This window comes from Dipodomys spectabilis, unplaced genomic scaffold (genome assembly GCF_019054845.1).
Source record: "Dipodomys spectabilis isolate Male_0828 unplaced genomic scaffold, ASM1905484v1 ptg000391l, whole genome shotgun sequence".
NCBI lineage: Eukaryota > Metazoa > Chordata > Mammalia > Rodentia > Heteromyidae > Dipodomys > Dipodomys spectabilis.
The window spans coordinates 67,754-89,584 of record NW_024871068.1 but is presented as its reverse complement, the minus strand read 5'-3'; the positions used below and the strand labels follow the sequence as shown (position 1 = coordinate 89,584).

Genomic DNA, 21,831 nt, shown 5'->3' with positions numbered 1-21,831 from the left:
AGATACGATCTAATTCAACAGATACATCTATTCAACATCAAACAACTATATGTTAATTGGCTTCGAACCGCAAACAAGACTTTGGAAAACCAGAAATTATTATGGTTAGGGAGAGATGTGGGTAAAAAATAGGAATAGATTGGTGTGGGGAGGCTCAGGGAGAGTTAATTAAGTCCTAATCTTAAAGCAGGAAATAGGTTGGGTAGTATGAAAGTAGGGAGAGAGAAAAAAAGAAGGAAGGGAAAGGGAAAAGAAAAGAAGCCAGAAAAAATTGAAAAGTAAAAATTAATAATATTATGGACATAAATACAATCTATTTGGAGAAGAACGTGAATATATTGACAGAAGGGGAGGGGTATAGAGGAGATGTGAAAAACTTAATAAAAAAGCTTAAAATATTATATAGGTATAAAGAGATAGTACTGCTATTAAGGAATTTAAGTCTCAGAGGTTTTGAATTGAGCAATAAATTTGTGGATTAAGTGTGTACACAATGGGGGATAGGGTCTAATATTCAACTATGGGTTCATCTGAGGAGTGCAGGACAAGAGTTAAGTCACATAAAGAAGAATGAAAGAGAGGAAAAGGTGAAAAGGATAAGAAAGGAGGAAAAAAAGATCAGAAGTTCTGTAGAGCTAAACAAAAAAAAAAGATAATTTAAAAAGAAAAAAGAGAAAGAAAACAAAAAAAGAAAGAAAAACGCACACTCACGTATCCCTAAAATAAAAATTAGAAGAGGGAAAAAAAAAAAGTTACTGGACAACAATTTTTTTTTTCAAAAAAGTCAAAAATTAAAGATTAAATAATGTTTTAGAATAGAAAAAAATTTCTTTTTTATATAAGGTACCAGAAGAAGAAGAAGAAGAAGAAGAAGAAGAAGAAGAAGAAGAAGAAGAAGAAGAAGAAGAAGAAGAAGAAGAAGAAGAAGAAGAAGAAGAAGAAGAAGAAGAAGAAGAAGAAGGAAGAAGGAAGAAGGAAGAAGAAGAAGAAGAAGAAGAAGAAGAAGAAGAAGAAGAAGAAGAAGAAGAAGAAGAAGAAGAAGAAGAAGAAGAAGAAGAAGAAGAAGAAGAAGAAGAAGAAGAAGAAGAAGAAGAAGAAGAAGAAGAAGAAGAAGAAGAAGAAATTCTTTGAATTTTTTGGGAGGGGTGGGAAAAATCCTGTATCTCACTTATGTCCGTAACCAGCCTCTTGTTGGAGTCTCTGGTCTGCTTGTGGTCCTGTGGCTTGGTTGGTTTCTTAAGTCAGTTTGTTTGAAAAGGCAGAAAAATGCTCTGCTCTACCCAGGATTCGGCGATCCTCTTCCCAGGCTAGTTCAATGGGAGGCTGATCTGCTTTGAGAATCACAAAAGAAGGGCATGCAGTGATGAGTCTAGGTTCTCGGGAGAGTTGAGGCCTTTCAACAAACAGTAGCTTTTCCCTGGGGCTAGTTCATGAAAAACTCACAGAGCCCAGCCTGGAGCTATTCTCAGGGTTTCTGTTTACTGAATTTCCATTGATTGTTGATGCTGCTAGAGGGAGGGGCAGCCTCTGGCTCTGATTACCCAGTGAAGAAAGCCACTCCTAAGGCTGGTGCCGGAGCTGGGTGACTTTTCCCTGGGTGGAGCTGAGTCTGGCAGGTCACACCTCCATTAAGTTCTTGTGACCTGCTAAATGACTCGCTTTATTCCAAGGCTTGAGTTGGAGCTAGCAGCTCCTCCGAGCTTTGTCGGTATCCAAGATGGAGATCTCCGGTACTGCCGGGGGGAGGGGTGGCCTTCCCTCCTCTGCTCCCTGAGAACGAGTGAGGATGTCAGGCTTCTACTCAAGCCGAGTCTTGGTTCCTGGGTCGTCTCTGGTCTGCGAACTGCAGGATGAAGATGTCCTCTCCTTGTCGGTTCTTGCTGGTGTTGAGTAGGATCTGCTCACCTACTGCATCTGGCTTCTTCATCCCGTACTCTCTGTGGCTCAGGTATGGCTCATGCGCTCTTTGCCACCGCCACAGCTGCCTGCGTGGTGGCTGCTGGCTAGAGCTCATATCTGTCTCCTTGCCTGGATTTTCCCTCTCTGGCCTGACTCTCTGTCCTGTGATGGCACACTTGGTGTGGTTTTCTGGCTTAGGACTATTCACTGGATCTCTAAAACTGCTTTCTATGCCAAAGCTTGTTTAGATTCCAGCTTCTCCTCTGCCATCTTCCCGGAACTGATGGGTATCCTTTGTACTCACTTCCCCATTACCTTGTTTTTCATCCCTGTGAACAACTTCAGAGTACTTTCCATAGGATAGCTTTGTTTTCATTACATGTAGTTACTCACTGATAGTCAAAGAAAAAGGTTGTTTGTAAAAGGAAAAGTACTTTTAGGTCACAGGTTAAAAGTATCTTATCCATCCCAATTATTCCTATGAGATAAAATTTATAATAGTAATAAAAGTGAAAAGGAATTCCTAGATCTGTTGTTTTACCATTTAGAATGGCAAAAAATAATATCACATCACAGTTGTAACTCTTATATAAGGCAAGGTAACTACGTATCCCTCTCATGTTCCCACAAACCAGTGTATCCTGAATGATGATAGTAGACCACCAGAAATTCTAAGTAGCAGACATGAAGCATGAAAGAGAAAGTGAGGAAATGAGAGAGAGTATAAGAGAGAGAGAAATATCATAATACTGAAAGTGCATAACAGATAAATAAGAGCTATATGAGAATATTAATACGGCTATCTTTAGACACTACATGTACATTTGAAGGTATTTGTTGTATAATAACCAATCAACATAAAATATAAAGATTTTCATGGATGTCGGAGGAAGATGGTAGAGGAGAACCTGGAGGCTAAACAAGTTCTCACATACAAAGCAGTTTTAGTGTTCCAGTGAACAGTACTAGCCTAGATAATCACACCAAGTGTGTCATCACTGTACACAGAGTTTGACTAGAGAGGGAAGATCCAGGCAAGAAGACAGATCTGAGCACTTGCCAGGAGCCACGGTTGTGGCAGCATCTGTGGCACCCATAGCCACCATATCTACAACAGAGAGTCCAGGACAAAGTCGCCATATGCAGTGAGTGAGTGGATTCTACTCAACACAAACAAGAACTAAAAAGGAGCAGATAAATTCATCCTGCAGATCACAGAGCAGAGATACCCAGGAACAAAGACTCCTGCCTGAGTAGAATCCTGACATCCTCACTCCTTCTCATGGAGCAGAGGAGGGAAGGCTGCCCCTCCCCCGACCCCACCAGACATCATCTTTGATACTGAGAAAGGCCAGGCTGAGCAACTATCTCCAACTCACTCCTTGAAAGAAAACAAAAGAGTCAGTTAGCAGGTCACAGGTATCTGACCTGACCTTCCAAGCTCAGACCCACCCAGGAGAAAGTCACCTAGCCCAAACAGAGAGATTTCTGCCCTTACAGAGGAGTGACCATCTTCACTGGGTTAACAGAACCAGAGGCTTCCCCTACCTACAGCAGCCTAGACAATCAATTGAAATTCAATAAACATAAACATTGAGAATGGCTCCAGGCTGGGGTTTGGGAGTCTCAGGAGCTAGACCCTCAGGGAAAAGCTACTGTTTGCTGAAAGGCCTCAACCCTATCCAGAACTTAGCCTCATCACAGCATCTCCAAACTAGAGGAAAGAGCCATCTTTCTCTTTCGTGATACTCAAAGCAGATCTCCCTCGCACTGAACTAGCCTGAAAGAGGATCACAAAATCCTGGATAAAGCGGAGAATTTTATTGACTGCTCAAACAAACTGATGTAAGAAATCAATCAGGCCACAGGAAAACCAAACACCACAAGCAGACCAGAGACTCCACGAAGAGACTGGTTACAGACACAGGGGAGATACAGGATCTTTCAATTCCTCACCCCCCAACCAAAAAAAAAATTAAAGAACTCTTGTTGGTACCATTTTTTAAAATTTTTAAATTGTTTTCTATTAATCGTTTTTTTTCTTCTTCTCGTAATTTTTATTTTAGGTGTGTGTGTGTGTGTGTGTGTGTGTGTGTGTGTGTGTGTGTGTGTGTGCATTTTTAAAAAAATCACTATTGACCTTTTGGTCCTTTTTAACTTTTTTTTATTTTTTTGATTCTTTTCATTTTTTTGTCTTTCTTTTTTTGTGTGTGACTTAATTGCTCTTTTGACTCATCCCCAGATAAATACCTTTCATCCATTATTAGAACTTATCCCCCATTGTGTACATAATTAATCCAGAAATGTATTACTTAATTCACAAACTTTTATGCTTAACTTTTTAATAGCAGTATTATATCTTTATACCAGATAATTTTCAAGTAAATACTTTTAAGAATTTTTATTTTTTAGTTTTTCATGTCTCCTTTCTATCACCCCCCTCCTGTCATCCTATACTTTTCTTCTCTCAATATCACTTCTTTAAAGTTACACAATTTTTAAATGTTTCACTTTTTAAATTTAAATTTTTGTTTTTCCATTTTTGATTATCTTTCTTTTAATTTCTCTCCTATAATTCTGTCCAATTCCTTTCCCTCTCTGAGATTAGGACTTGGTTAAATTTACTTTAATCTCTCCACATACTTCTAATCCTATTTTCCCCACATTTCTCCCTAAACATAATAATTTCTGATTTGAAAAATTCGTCTTTGCTGTTCTTAGCCCATTAATGCATAGTTGTTTGATGTTGAATAGATTGTATCTGTTGTACTAGGTTGTGTCTGCAGCCATTTTGTCTATGCAACTACAGGACATTCCTTGATGCTTGCCTTAAAATAGTATTTTAGCAAAAATTTGGTGTCACTTTCATATCAAGTGTGCAGAACAAGCCGGAAAACATGAGAAAAATGGCAAGTCTGGATATCTCAATTCTCATTCATGATAATCCAGTGACAGAACAGTTAATGAATAATCCAGAAGAGAGTTCCTGCAAAGCACTACAAACACTACTGGTAAACGTGGTGAATGAAAAGAATGAAAGCTTGCAAAGGACTCAGTTTGAACCTGATAGGGAGAGAGAGAGGAGGCAAAACAAACATTAATACAGGAATCTCGTGGCTGTGAGGAAATGACTCAAAGACTGATACAGTAGTTGCGTGAACAGGTTGAGAACAGTCAAAGAGAAATAAAGGAATTGTGAGAGCAGGCTGAGAACAGTCAAAGGGAAAGAAAGGAATTGCCTGAGCAGGCAGAGAACAGATGAAGAGAGACAGGAATTGCGTGAGCAGGCTGAGAAAAGTCAAAGAGAACTACAGGAATTGCATGAACGTGAGGAAGCTAATCAAAGCATAAGACAGGAATTGTGACATCGGTATGAGAATAGACAAAGATCAATAAAGGCATTCATGGTATCCATAAACAGACAGCTGAAAGAATTCAGGGAGACCACACAGGGAATGCTGAATGGAGCCCAACAGCAGGAATGAGAGTCCAAGTAAACCATAACCAATCAACTAAGTGATTTGAGAACACCAAATTAAGGAAGTAAAGAAGTTCATAGAAGATCTAAAGCAAAACTCCAACAAAGAATTTGAAGCCATCAAAACCGACCAATTAGAAGGAAAAGAAATAAAAAAAACCAAGTAGGAAGACAACAGTAGGTTACAGCATGCAGAAGATCGAATCTCGGGGATTGAAGACAGCCTAGGTATTATAGAGAAAGAACATACAACTATCCAAGACAAATCCAAGAAATATGATAGATCTATTCAACATTTGGAATACATGATCAGAAGGCCTACTCTGAGGACAAATGGTGTAGAGGAGCACGTAGAGACAGAAGTTAATTGTCTAGGAAATTTGTTTAACAGGATCCTAGCAGAGAACTTTCCAAACAAACAAAAAGATAGGCCTATTCAGATACAAGATGCTTGTCGAACCCCAAATAGACCAGACCAGAACAGCACTTCCCATTGTCACATTATAATCCACACAGGACCAATTCAGACCAAGAATAAGTTCCTAAAAATGTCAAGGAGAAAAGATCAATCATCTATAAAGGAAAACCAATTAGAATCACCTCATATTTTTCAGCATAGATAATTAAAGCAAGAAGAGCCTGAAAGGCTGTATACCATGCCCTAAAGACAAATAATTTTCAACCAAGAATACTGTACCCAGCTAAACTCTCCTTCATAACCGAAGGTCAAATAAAAACTTTCCATAGCAAAGAAAAACTGAAAAATATATCTCCACCAAACCAGCCCTATAAAAAATACTTAAAGATGGCCTACACACAGAAAACCAACAAGACCACAATAATGGCTAAGAAACCACACCCAAACTGAGAATCCAAGAACCATAGGAAGAACCAAGTTTCCACAGCCCCCAAGGAGGTGGATAGCATGGCAGGAGCTACCAAACACCTCACAGTCCTACCTCTCACATTAACGGACTTAAAGCTCCAATTTAGCGAAATAGACTGTCTAGTTGTATTAAAAAGCAAGATAATTCTATCTCCTGCCTTCAGGAGGCACACTTTACCTATAAAACAAACACGTTTTTATAATGAAAGGCTGGAATGAAATCTACCAAGCAAACGGCTGCAATAAACAGGAAGGAGTTGCTATAATAATATCAGATAAAATATGCTTCGAATTCAAATTAGTGAAAAGAGATAAAGAAGGTCGCTACATACGACTTAAGGGTTCTCTACTTCAGGAGGATATTACAATTCTAAATATGGAATCAGCAAACAATGGAGCACCAAAATTTATCCAAGACACTATTTTCCCTCAGATCTCACATAGATCCAAAGACATTAATTGTTGAGGATGTTAACACACCACTATCCTCAGTATATAGATCAAATCTGCAAAAAAATCAACAGAGAAACCGCAGATTTATACAACTGCATAGAGCAAATAGATTTAACAGACATCTACTGAATATTTCATCCAGTAGCATGAGAATACACGATTTACTCTGCAGTACATGGAACATTTTCCAAAGAGATCACATTTTAGGTCACAAAGCAAACTTGTCCAAATTCAGAAACACTGAAGTTACACCTTGCATTCTTTCAGACCACAAGGGAATAAAATTAGAACTCAACACCAAAAGACACCAAAAAAGTCTTGTAACACATGGAGGCTGAACGACACACTGTTGAATAACCAGGGGGTCACGGAAGAGATTAGAAAGGAAATTCAAATGTCCATGATATTCAACAAAAACGAACACACAAATTACCAGTTCCCAGTTCCTCTGGGACACTGCAAAGGCAGTACTCAGAGACAAGTTTATAGCTCTGAGTTCCTACACCAACAAATTAGAGAGATCTGAATCCAACCACTTATGCGACATCTGAACCACCTTGACAAAGATCAGCAAGATAAACCCCAATTCAATAGATGGAAAGAAATAATTAACATTAAATCAGAGTTAAACGAATTAGAATTAAAAAAGAAACAGAAAGAATCAACAAAACAAAAAGTTGGTTCTTTGAAAAAATTGGCAAACCCTTAGCAAATCTTATCAGAAAAAGAAGGAACACACCCAAATAAATAAACTCAGATGTGAGAATGGATATATCACCACAGAAACAACCAAGATTCTGAACATTATAAGGGAATATTTTCAAACCTTTATGCTAATAAGTTTGAAAACTTGGCAGAAATGGACCCATTGCTAGCAATTATCAACATGCAAATACTAAACCAAGATGAGTTAAAGCATCTTAAGGGGCCCATATCAAGCGTTGAAATAAACACACCAATAAGAGACCACCCATCTAAAAAAATCCCAGGAACTGATGGATTTACAGCAGAATTGTACAAGACCTTCAAAACAGCTCACACCAATACTGCTCCAACTCTTCAATGAAATTGAAAGAGAAAGTTCACTACCGAACTCATGCTATGAAGCCATCATAACCTTCATCCCAAAACCAGGCAGGGAATCATCAAAGAAAGAGAACTATAGACCCATTCCTTTGATGAACATTGATGCAAAGCTTTTCAACAAAATCTTGGCCAATCGAATTCAACAATTACTCCAAAAAATCATATACCACTATCATACAGGATTCATTTCTGGGATGCAAACCTGGTTCAATATACACAAATCAATTAATATAATTTATCACATCAACAAGAGCAAGGATTAAAATCACATGGTTATCTCAACAGATGCAGAAAAAGCATTGGACCAGATCCAACACCCCTTTATGATGAAGGTTCTGGAAAAATTAGGATCCATGGAACATTCCTCAATACAATAAAAGCTGCATATGGAAAACCTACAGCCAGCATTATATAATTAATAGTGAAATACTAAAGCCATTTCCTCTTAACTCAGGAATGAGACAAGGATGTCCACTCTTTCAACTTCTCTTCAATTTAGTATTAGAATGCCTAGCTACAGAAATAAGACAATATTCCATAAAAGGGATCCAAATAGAGAAAGAAGAAGTAAAATTCTCCCTCTTTGCAAATGACATGATCTTGTACTTAAAGAATCCCACGGACTCCACTCCCAAATTACTCAAGCTGATTCAAAACTTTGGCAAAATAGCAGGGTATAAAATTAACCCCCAAAATTAATGGCTTTTCTGTATGCCAACAATGAGAAAAGCGTGGCTCAAATCAAGAAAGCTTTTCCATTTGTAATAGCCCCACAAAAATAAAATACCTAGGAATTAACTTAACCAAAGCAGTGAAAGACTTCTATGATGAAAACTTTAAAAATCTGAAAAAGGAAATCAAAACAGAACTTAGAAATTGGCAAAACCTCCCATGCTCCTCGATAGGAAGGATAAACATTGTGAAAATGGCAATATTTCCCAAGGCTATCTACAAGTTCAATGCCATACTTATCAATATTCCAAACGCATTCCTCAAGGAAATAGAAGAGGCATTCCAAAAATTCATATGGAAAAACAAAAGACCCCCAATTGCAAAAAGCGATACTTATCAGAAAGAACAGTGTTGGAGGAATATCAATACCAAACTTCAAACTCTACTACAAAGCCATATAAATTAAAACTGTTTTGTACTGGTACAAGAACAATGGAACAATAGAATAGAATTAAAAACCCAGAAATTAACCTACAGACCCATAATCATCTAATATTCAATAAAGGATCTAAAAAGATAAAATCAAAGAAAGACAGACTGCTCAGTAAATGGTATTGGCAAAATTGGTTAATCACTTGTAGAAAATTAAGTCTAGATCCTTATATATCACCCTATACCAGAATCAACTCCAAATGGATCAAAGACCTCAGAGTCAAAGCAGACATTCTGAAAACATTACATGATGGAATAGGAGAAACCCTAGGTCTCTTTGACAAAGGCTGAAATTTTCTAAAAAGAAACCCAGAAGCACAACGAAGGAAAGAAAGGTTGGACAAATGGGATTGCATGCAATTGCAGAGCTTCTGCATGGCAAAGGACATAGCTAGCAGGATCAATAGAAAGCCCACGGAATCTGAGATGATCTTCACTAGCCATACAACCGACAAGGGTTTAATATCTAAAATAGACCTGGAAAACAAAAAATTAAATCCTCCAACAACAAATACTCAACGAAAATACTGTCCAATAAATAAGTGGGCTAAAGACATAAAGAGAAACTTCTCTGAAGAGGAAAGAAGGGTGACCAATAAACACATGCTCAACCTCCCTAGCCATAAAAGAAATGCAAATCAATCAACATTGAGATATCACCTCACGTAAGTTAGAATGGCTATAATCAAGAACTCTAAAACCAACAGATGCTGGAGGGGATGTGGACAAAAGGGAACCTTAATGCATGTTTAGTGTGTGTGTAATCTTGTTCAACCACTTTGGAATGTAGTATGGAGATTCCTCCAAAGACTCCACATAGAGCTTCCCTATGACCCAGCAATCCCACTTTTGGGCATTTACCCAAATGATCACAAACAAGATCATACTAAAACTACCAGCACAAATATATTTATTGCAGCATTACCATAGCTAAGATATGGAACCAACCCAGATGCCCCTCAGTAGATGAATGGATGAAGAAAATGTTGTATATATACACAATGGAATTCTATATCTCTATCTGAAAGAATGATATTGCCCCAGGAAATGGAAACTTTGAAAAATTATATTAAGTGAAGAAAACCAGGTCCAAAGAATCATAGGTCCCATGGTTTCACTTATTAGCAATTGCTAGTGTATGTCTGAGACACGCAGAAATTGTTAGATAAGTTGATGTTAGGTGAAATGAACCGCAAGATAAGAATTCAAATTTATTTTTCTTTCCTGTAATTATTTCTAACATATTTATAAGATGATTTCTTTGTTACTTTGTATGTCCCTCCCGCATGGTATAACCCCTGTTTTCACTGTATTTGATGTTGGTATAATTTGTGGAGGGGAAGGGAAAAACATTTTTAAATAGGGATACAGGTGGACCCATTGCAACAATGGGATATACAAAACATTATGTCGAAAAAACGAATTTTACAACTTTGGGTGGGGGGAAGTGGGATGGGGAAACGGGATGTAAGGGGGGTGAGATTGGAAGGGATGGTAAGGGGAAACAAAGGAGTATGCAACAATGCTTGATAAGAAATGTACTCATTACCTTGCCCATGTAATTGTAACCCCTCTGACTGGTATTTTCACACTTAAAAAAAAAAACAGGATAAACCATAAAATATAAAGTGATTTTGATAAAAAAATAAAAAATTATTCAGAATAAATTATCAATAAAAAAACAATCTTTACAGAAGCAAACTCTCAGAGATATTACATGACTTTGTAAAGGATAAAGTGGCTGAATTTAATATAAGTTTAGAAGTATGACCATTCAAAAACATAAAAAGATATTCTTTATTTCATTATATAACCCAAAGCAGAAAGTAAATGTTGTTTAGATGATTTTTTTAAAACACAGTCTTTCAGGTGCTGGGAGGGTGGTTCAGTGTAGAGTGCTTGCCTTGCATGCATGAGGTCCTGGGTTTGATTCCTCAGCACCACATAAGCAGAAAAAGATGGAAGAGTTGCTGTGACTCAAGTAGTAGCACTAGCCTTGAGCTGAAGAGCTGAAAGACAGCACCCAGGACCCAGAGTTCAAGCCCCACAACCAACAAAAACAAAACAAAACAAAACACAATCTCTCACCTTTGTGTGCTCAACGTTGTTACACTAGTGCTTCAGTCTAGGGCTAAAAATATTTAGATGTGGACATTTATCAACACTCCTGATTCAAATTCTAATTGATAAAATGTTTAATCAATGTTTTGTTTTTACTAATTTTGCTTTTTGTAAATTCACATTTACCTATAAAAAACAGAGTGGCCATCCAATAACATTCTCAAAGTACTTCCTAATGATGACTTACAAAAAGTTGTATTATATTACAACAAGGAAAACAATGCTACAAATAAGGAAAACCAATACATAAATATTAATGATTAATAAAATAAAAAACAAAACAATTACCACTGTTTCCAATATTTGAAATGTACTACATATTCGATTTATTATTTTCTCATATTGCTGTACATTTAAAACTGCCTAAGTCTATGATGTTAAACCAGAATTTTATAGGCTATCAATAGCCTTTAAAGTTACTCACTAAGATTATTATTTATGGTTCATCTCATCATTTGTATATGGCTTATACCATCATTTGTTCCTCGCTAACATATAAAGTAAGGAAGCCCTTAAATTTTAACAGAAACTGTGAAGGTAATGTCTTAAATCTTCACTCTGCTTCTTTACACAAACACTTTGCAACTGCTCATTAGTACAGTTTCTATAAACTCTGAAATGTACATACTTAGTAGTGTATGACTGCTACCATGAATCTTATATGCTTTGTGGAAAAGTTTTACATCCTGCTAAATAGTGTAAATTTTGGCATATATGAGCAAATTCCCAAAATTAAACATATTTAAAACATTAAAACTTTTAACAAACCTTAACACTTTCTATAGTGTTCATTATCACAGGTTCCTTGTACAGAATAATTGAATTCCTCCTCCAACACATGCGTTGAACAACAAATGTCTGGAATTATTTTGTTTTTGACATGTCAATCTTGACTTTATTCTTAAATGTGTTATGTAAAAAATACATGGTTCTAAAATTTCACCACAATTCTTTTGAATTTAATTTTTGTGGAATTGTCTACTTTAAGAAAATCAATTACGGGGCTGGGAAGTTGGCTCAGTGGTAGAGCACTTGCCTTGCATGCCTGAGGCCCTGGGTTCGATTCCTCAGCACCACATAAGCAAAAAGAAAAAACCCGGAAGTGGCGCTGTGGCTCAAGTGGTAGAGCGCTAGCCTTGAGCTGAAGAGCTGTGGGACAGCGCCAGGCCCAGAGTTCAGGCCCCACGACCGGACCCAAAAAAAAAAAAAAAAAGAAAATCAATTACACTTTATATATAAAAATGTTCTGTGCTCAATTCAGTAGTACATACACTAACATTGGAACAATAAAGAGAACAATAGCCCCTGACTGAGGATGACACGCAGGTTCGTGAAGCATTCCCGATTTTTAAAAGAACAGATGCTGGATGGGCTTTGGACAGAAGGGGATCTTAATGCATTTTTGTTGGGAGTTTAAACTTGTTCGAAGACTTTGGAAAGTAGTATGGAGGTTCCTCAAAAAACTACATAGAGTGCCTCTAAGACCCAGCAATCCCATTTTGGGCATTCATCCAAATGATCACAAACAAGACCATACTAAAACTACCAGCAAAACTATGTTCATTGCAGCATTATTTACCATAGATAAGATACATAACCAAACCCGATGCCCCACAGTAAATGAATGGATCAAGAAAGTGTATGTATTTGTGTGTGTGTGTGTGTGTGTGTGTGTGTGTGTGTGTGTGTGTGTGTGTGTGTGTGTACTGCAATTCTATGCCTCCATCAGAAAGAATGGCATCACCCAGTTTGCTAGGAAATGGAAAGACTTGGCAAAAATTATATTAAGTGAATTAAGCCAGGCCCAAAGAAGTGAAGTAAGCCAGGCCCAAAAAGAAACATATATCCCATGGTTTCCTTATTTGCAATAACTACTATGTGTCTGAGACAAGCAGAAAACATCATATAACTTGATGTTAGGCAACATGAACCCCAAGGTAAGGATTCAAATGGTTTTTCTTTCTTGTGATTGTTTCTAACATATTTATAAGATGATTTCTTTGTTGCTTTGTATGTTTTTCCTGCAAGCTAAAGCCCCTCTTTTCAATGTATTTGATGTTGGTATAATTTGTGGAGGGGAAGAGAAACACAAATTGTTTAAATAGGGATGCAGGTGGACCCATTAAAATGAGATGAACAAGTCGTTATGTCAAAAAATGATTTTGGCCGGGGGGTGGAGGGATGTAGATGGTGAGGGGGCTGGGGTGGGGGAGGTTTGGTGGGGGTGGGGAGTGGGAGATGGGCAGGGATCGGAAGGGGAAAGAAAGGAGAAGGCAACAATGCTTGATAAAAAATGGAATTCTATGCTTCCATCAGAAAGAATGACATTGTCCCATTTGTTAGGAAATGGAAAGACTTGGAAAAAATTATATTAAGTGAAGTAAGCCAGGCCCAAAGACACATAAGTCCCATGGTTTCCCTTATTTGCAATAACTAGTATATGTCTGAGTCAAGCAGGAAAGTTCAGATAAGTTGATGTTAGGGGAATGAACCCCAAGACAAGTATTCAAATGTATTTTGTTTTTTTTTCTTTCAGGCAATTTTTCTCTAACATATTTATAAGACGATTTCTATGTTGCTTTTTATGTCCCTCCCACAAGGTATAACCCATGCTTTCACTGCATTTGATGTTGGTATAATTTGTGGAGGGGAAGGAAAAAAAAAAAACAATTCGTTTAACCAGGGATACAGGTGGACCCATTGCAACAATGAGATGTACATGTCCTTATGTCAAAAAATGAACTTTACAACTTTGGGGGGAGGAGGACCAGGTGGGGGAAGTGGGGGAGTATGGGAAGGGGTGGGAAGGGGAAGCAAAGAGGAGGCAACAATGCTTGATAAGAAATGTACTCGTTATCTTCCCATGTAATTGTAACTCCTCTGTCAGTATTCTCACAATAAAAAAAAAAAAAAAAAAAGAAATGCACTCAATAACTCGCCCATGTAATTGTAACCCCTCGGTATGGTATTTTCACAATAAAAAAAGAAACATAGGTCCTATGGTATCCCTTATTTGCAATAACGAATGTATGTCTGGGATAAGCAAAGAAGGCATGGTAAGGCGAAAAAAAGGAGGAGGCAACAATGCTTGATAAGAAATGTACACATTACCTTTTCCACGTAATTGTAACTCCTCTGTATGGTATTCTCACAATTAAAAAAAAAAAGAAAAGGTCAAAAGCAAGTGCATATGACTAGATAAGATGATGTTAAGGTAAATGAACCCCATGATAGGGACACAAGTGGTTTTTTATTTCTTTCTGTTGTTTCTAATATATTTATAACGTATGATGTGATTTTTTTATATGTGCGCCCCCCACAGTTAAACCCCTGTTTTCACTGTATCTGATGTTGGTGCACCTCCATCTTCTATATACACTTTTCTAATTTGGGGATGGAAAGGGAAAAAACAAAATGCTTAAATAAGGATACAGTATGACCCATTGCAATAATGTGACGCACAAGACAGTATGGTGAAAAACGAACTTTACAATTTAGGCGGGGTGGGAGGAGGGGAGTGTACTTGTGGAGGTGAGAGGGAAGGGATGGTGGGGGAAAACAAAGGAGGAGGTAACAATGCTTGATAGGAAATATACTCATTACCTTTTTTATTAACTGTAACCACTATGTACAGTACTTTTACAATAAAAAAACATAAAAATATTCTTGGATGGAAGAGAATATTTCTCCTATTTTACCCATTTAATATCATTAACAAAGAAATTAATGCAAAACACTGATATGAAGATATTTTGAATAAATGTGTGTGTGTATGTATGTATGTACGTATGTATGTATGTATGTGCGTGCCTGCTCATTTTCGTTCTCAGAGTTAGAATTCAGTGCATCAAGTTCTCCCTAGGCCATTCCTCTCTAGATTGATGAGCTACTATATAAGCTAAATCTCCATTCTTGGCTCTTTGCTAGTTCATTAATTTTTTTAAAAAAATAATTTCATGAATATTTTTTGTCCTGATTGGCTTCCAAGGGTTATCCACAGATCTCAGGTTCCTGAGCACATACCCGAGTAGACAGGATTACAGGTGTGACCAACCATCACAAGGCTTTCAGAATAATTTAAAAAGTAGAAGAAAATTTACTTCATAAAGGCTTGTTTATCATCTCCTGCTTTTAAAGCATTTTGGAGTGATTATATGTGAATTTATTTCATTTTTGGATTCTTAAAAGGCAGTAAGTGATGGTATTTAAAAGTTTTAATCCTTTTTTTTTATGGGTCATGTGGCTTGAACTCTGGGCTTGGGCGCTGTCCCTGTGCTTTTCAGCTGAAGGCCAGTGCTCTACCCCTTGAACCACAGTGCCACTTCTGCTTTCCTAGTGGTTTATTGGATATGAGAGTATCACAGACTTTCCAGCCTGGGCTGGCTTTGAAGCGCAATCCTCAGATCTCAGCTTCCTCTGTAGCCAGGATTATAGGTGTTAGCCACCAGCTACCGGCTAGTTTTAGTACTTTTTAAAACGTATACTGGAACTGTGGAACAGAAGAAATTTGTTTCTCTTTAGACCTCAATTTATGAGCTCAACTCTGAGCATAACCCAATGTCACCAATACAGTCCGTGTTGAAGACAAAATGTGACAGAAAACAATTACCGTGGGCAATAATTGCTATCTTGGACAACATGAATATTGAATTGAGAGTGTAAGGGAATGCAGAGGATTTTACCTACTTTTTTATTGCTGACTTTTGGAAATTTTGACTCATTTCCTTCCCCACTGTGTGTCTTTGCGTCATACACTTAGTACCTTTAATTACAATATTTCCTAACACTAAAATGGTAATAATATTAGAATTATAGCAAATGTTTTCTTAAGAATTAAGAGAAATAAAACTTGTGAAATACTTGACATAAACTTCTAGGAATGAGCTTACAATTACATGGGCAAGATAATGAGTATATTTCTTATCAAGCACTGTTGCCTCCTTCTTTGCTTCCTGTTTCCATCCCTTCCCATCTCCCCCCACCCCCCCTCCCACCACCACCCCTCACCAAAGATGTAAAGTTCGTTTTTCGACATAAGGACTTGTTTCATCTCATTATTGCAATGAGTCCACCTGCATCCCTATTTAAACGATTTGTTTTTTCCCTTCCCCTCCACAACTTATACCAACATCAAATACAGTGAAAGCATGGGTTATACCATGGGGGACGGACATACAAATCAACAAAGAAATCATCTTATAAATGTTCGAAACAATTGCAATAAAGAAAAAAACAATTGAATCCTTATCTTGGGGTTCATTTCACCTAACATCAATGTATCTGACCTTTTTCTGCTTGACTCAGACATATACTAGTTATTGCAAATAAGGGAAACCATGGGACCTATGTTTTTTTGGGCCTGGCTTAATTCACTTAATATAATTTTTTCCAAGTCTTTCCATTTCTTAACAAATGGGGCAATGTCATACTTTCTGATGGAGGAATAGAATTCCATTGTGTATATATATATCACATTTTCTTCATGCTTTCATCTAGTGAGGAGCATCTGGGTTTGTTCCATATCTTAGCCATGGGAAATAATGCTGCAGTAAACATAGTTGTGCTGGTAACGGACAAGGGTCTCATATCTAAAATATACCTGGAACCCAAAAAAATTAAATCCCCCAACAACAAATCCTCAAAGAAACAACTGCCCAATAAATAAGTGAGCTAAAGACTTAAAGAGAAACTTCTCTGAAGAGGAAAGGAGGATGGCCAATAGACACATGAAGAAAAGCTCAACCTCTCTAGCCATAAAAGAAATGCAAATCAAAACAACATTGAGATACCATATCACCCCAGTTAGAATGGCTATAATCAAGAACTCTAATAACAACAGAGGCTGTAGGGGATGTGGACAGAAGGGAACCTTAATGCATAATTGTTGGGAGTGTAAACTTGTTCAACTGCTTTGGAAAGTAGTATGGAGGTTCCTCCAAAGACTCCACATAGAACTCCTCTATGATCCAGCAATACCACTTTGGGGCATTTACCCAAATGATCAGAAACTAGCCAGCAGTTTTTTAAAATACTAAATAGAATGCAATAAGCATTACAAAAGCCTTTACATGTAACGAGAAACCAGAAGGAATGTTCTCTATTGACCATGCTCTGCTTCAAAGGCAGCCAGGTGGATAGCTTCCCATGCTATAAATCAAACTGGTTTTATTATGTGTTGGCAGTATAAAAACATCAGGGACAGAATAATGAAGCAATGTTGTAGACTGAGGTTAAGTACATATGAAAATGTGCAAAACTGATGAAAATGTAAAAGTCTCTGAGTAGTATATTGTGTTTTACATCATTTAAGTTAAATTGCAAAAATAGGGAAGACCCAGAGGAATGAATTCTTTTTGATAGCCAATCAAAGGTCCTTAGAAGATTGAACTCTTTCCTCATTCTTGTAGAGAAATCATCAGATGAGAGGAACTCTATTGTTTTTTTGGTTCTTTCCATTTATACTTCAGTTTGAAATCTGAACTACATGAGACTGAAAGAAACCTAGAAATATTAGACACGCAGGCTTTGGAAAGAACCATGAACGAAAAATAAATAAAATACATATAGCCTTTTAAAGGGTCTAACTAAATTTATTTATATAGTCTTAAGTGTAAACAGAAAATGATTTAAACAATATAATGCAACAGTGTTACTCACAAGACAATACGTTGGAAATAGTCTTTGGGGGGCATTGGGATGGAAGAGGGAGAAAAATAGGGGAAAGGATAACAAGTTATAAAAGAAATGAATTCATTATCTTACTTATGAAACTATAACCCCTCTGTACATTTACTTGACAATAAAATTTAAATAAAAAACATAAAATACATGATAGCAAGCAGCAATACAGGAGATGTGAGTGGGGGAAATACTGTACTATACAAAGAAGAATAAAACAGCTGTGGGGAGCAGTAATTTGACTTTAACATAAGAAGTAATAAACTTGCATACAGATTTTCAGCCTCATGTCAGTCAGTAAATAGGGAAAACAAAATGCACAATCAGTAAACCAATAGAGATAAAATAGAAAACTAAACAATTAAGGTGAAGAGATTACATGGACCAAGAATAAAAAAATGAAACAATTATTAAACAAATAACAAGTTGGTAAGTTAAAAAAAATATTACTAATAATTCTAGTAATGTTTTTTTACCTCACAACTTATAAGAACTACACTTCAAATCACAGTTTAATAGTATATCATTTTAAAAATAGGTTACTTATTATTGATTTCTTAATATTGAATATTTAATATATAATTTTAATTTCAGTAGCTATAGAAAAGAAAGTGCAACTAAGTTTAATAATATATTTCATGAATTGTACAATTGAGAAGCATTAGAATTTTAAAAAATAACATATCAATATTGTTTCATTTCTGTGAATTAATGTAATAATTCAAAATGTGTTCTACACTTAGCACTCATCTTAACATCAAATAATAAATTATTGCACATGACTTGGTATTAGATGGAAGGGTTCAGCACTGTGGTAATATTCACACCACACAGTACATCAAAGTTTGACTCCTCTCATCTAGCTTAAATTGTGGAAATTTGATTTCTACATGCATGTTAAATTCCTACCTAGGTAACATCTATAAAATTATATACAATTATATATATGAGGAGTGTTTCAGATGATACTTAAAAGTCACATTCATTAATTAAATTTTTATTGTTTTCTACCAAATAATTATTTATAGAGAGACTGAATTTCTGAGTAGATAGTTGATGGTGTATGGGTTCTTGATTATACATATTGAGGATTATTTTATATTTCTGCCATTGTTTCTACAATTGGATTTAATTTTCCATAAAGGGTTAAGTGTATTATATTGGATATATAAAAGTGAACTGAATGTTTATTATATTAATATTTTGCCACTTGTCTAATCCCAAGTTTAAATTATCCATATGTTTGAAGTAAAGAAAATAACAACAGATATAAAAAAGATAAATCAGTGTGTAGTGGACAAGTATTTTCACCTTTATTTTGATAGTTGTTCCTCTTTTACACTACAGAATATTCTAGGGAAAATGTGCTCAAGTCTGATCACAACTGCAGAATATTATGGTTTGGTCTATCATAAGAGAAGGAAGGAAGGGGTACCTTCCTTCCAAAAGTCTGCTCCCAGGGATGTGATCTGTTTTATGGTGGTGACTTGTAAATGAACATTTTTGACAGTCAACCTTGAAAAGCCATCTTGATAGACCATTTTTTGTAAGTGGTTACATTGGATTATCCATGGCTTTGCAAGGATGCCCGATTGCCTCATTTTGAGACAATTAAAACAGGAATTTATTCAGCTGTTCTTTGTATCTTTAGGAGAAAAACCGATTGACTCTAGGCCTGGGGATCAATGGTGCCCAGAGAAGCTACTACCTTGAATAGTAATCCTAGACCTCTAAAAACAAAACAAAACAAAACTCCAGTAGGCACAGCCACTCAGGGCAACTATCACAGCCTACATGAAGTCAGGCAAAATACAGAAGCTGAGAGTCATTTAGCTGATAACGAATATATTTTTATGAGGCAGACTGAAATGAGACTTCAGAGAGAGGGTCAAAAGACTGATCAGAGAGACTAAAATTGGTCACACGAAGATTAGAAAATACAATTCCTTGTAGAGCAAATAAATCTTAGAAAGCCTGTGCATATAAGAACAAAACAGCAGACCAACTTCCAGAAAAGTGCACTCTCTTAGAGGTCAGCTTAATGAATTATCAACGGAAATCTTTGCATTCTTAAATATTTGACCACATGTAGGAGAAGGCCAATTGCTGAAGAGAAAGAAAATGTCATCACTCTGTTACGAGGTCCAATATCACATTAGGAAGGAATCAAGCACAGATTTGTAATAAAAAGAAAAAAACATTACAAATGAGGGTTTCATTTGTTTTGATGTAACAGTTTCTGATTTAGGTGCTAGCAATTACCAAACAATTGATCCAGTCCCACAGCTGAGTTGATATTTACTGCAGTATTCCCACATGAAGGAAAAGAGAAAATTTACAAATGTCTGATGAAATGAGTTGAGGGTGATGTGTTCTAATAGTGATATCTGAGCTTTAGACATATATGAAGAGGGGGATTTTCTTTTATAAAAATCTCCCATTTTTAGCCTGGTGCCAGAGGCTCACGGCTGTAATCCTAGCTACTCAGGAAGCTGAGAACTGAGGACTGCTTTTCAAAGCCGGCCTGGCAGGAAAGCCCCTGAGCCTCTTATCTCCATTTAAACACCAGAAAAGCAGGAGTGGTACCGTGGCTCAAGATGAAGAGCACTGACCTTGAGTTGAAGAGCCCAGACTTAAAGCCCCTCGACCAACACCAAAAAAAAATCTCCCTTTTGTTGGACTGCCTACATCTTTTCCTAACATTCAACAAAGAAGCCATTTTATCACCCACAACATTTAAATCCTGTCCTAGCTACTGCAAATAGAATGATTTGTTATCTTATGTCAAAAAGTACATATTTTCAGGATCAAATACCAGCAGTGGTAACATTTTTTTCCAGTCCTTGAACTCTGGGCCTGGGCCCTGAACATGGTTATGCTTGTATGGGAGCTTGTTTATTTATTGGATTACTGCCCGTGAGGGGAATTACAGGGTTACAAGAGAGATCTATGTTTAGTCTTTTGAGGAAACTCCATACTGCATTCCAGAGGGGTTGAACAAGTTTAACTTCCCACCAACAGTGTAATAGAGTTCCCAATTGGAGCCAGGTGCTGGTGGCTCACGCCTGTAATCCTAACTACTCAGGAGGCTGAGATCTGAGGATCATGGTTCAAAGCCAGCCCAGGGAGGTTCCCAATTGGCTACACCCACAGCAGCATTTGCTATTATTAGTTTTCTTGATAATGGCCATTCTAATGGGAAGAGGTAGAATCTGCCTTGTAGATTTGTAGGCACCTTCTAGCTACCATAAATGAATGAATCCATGAAACCTGTATTTTTCTGAGTCTGCATTCCTTTCTCTTAGTATAATTTTCCCAAGCCCTTCATTTTCCTTAAGACTGGTGAAAAGTCATCCCTTCTAATGGGTGAATAGAATTCCATTGTGTGTTTGTGTGAGTGTGTGTGTGTGTGTGTGTGTGTGTGTGTGTGTGTGTGTAAGATGACTATAGGCCCATGAGTTCATTTCTAAGCTTACTTTTTCATCTGTAATTCTGTAATTTCATATTAAATTTGGATTGCTTTCTCTATTGCATTGAAGAATATTGTTGGGATTTTGATGGGTAGTGCATTGTCAATTGTTTGAGGCAGTAGTGCAGTTTTCACAATGTTATTTGTGAAAGCATTGAAAGATATTGCATTTCCTTGAATCTCCTTCAATTTCCCTTTTTATATTTTTAAAATTTTCACAGTAGAGGTCCTTCACATTTTTGGTTAAATTAATTCCTAGTTTTGTTGTTTTTGTTTTGTTTAGATTTAATTTGATTTTGAGGCTTGTTTTTTAGATTTCAACCTGGATGTTCCCATTGTTGGTAACACAGAAAGACTACTGATTCTTGTGGGTTTAATACCCTTGCTACATTGCTAAAGGTTAGCAACACCTTTACTAACTTGACGAAGGAAGGTATAGGGTCTTTAAATACAGGATCATTCATCTGTACAAAGGGATCATTTTACTTCTTCCCTATTTGGATCCCCTTTATGTTTTTCTCTTGCTTATTGCTCTTGCTAGAATGTCCACTACTATATGGAAGAGTAGTATAGAGAGTGGACATCCTTGTCTCAGTC

General features: G+C 36.8%; 1 non-coding gene across 1 annotated transcript; it reads left to right on the top strand.

Moving 5' to 3' along the window:
- The first annotated feature begins 12,335 nt into the window (after positions 1-12,335).
- LOC122096811 lies at positions 12,336-12,437 on the top strand. Its single transcript, XR_006145405.1, has one exon. It is a non-coding gene; the product is annotated as a U6 spliceosomal RNA (small nuclear RNA).
- Positions 12,438-21,831: the final 9,394 nt, after the last annotated feature.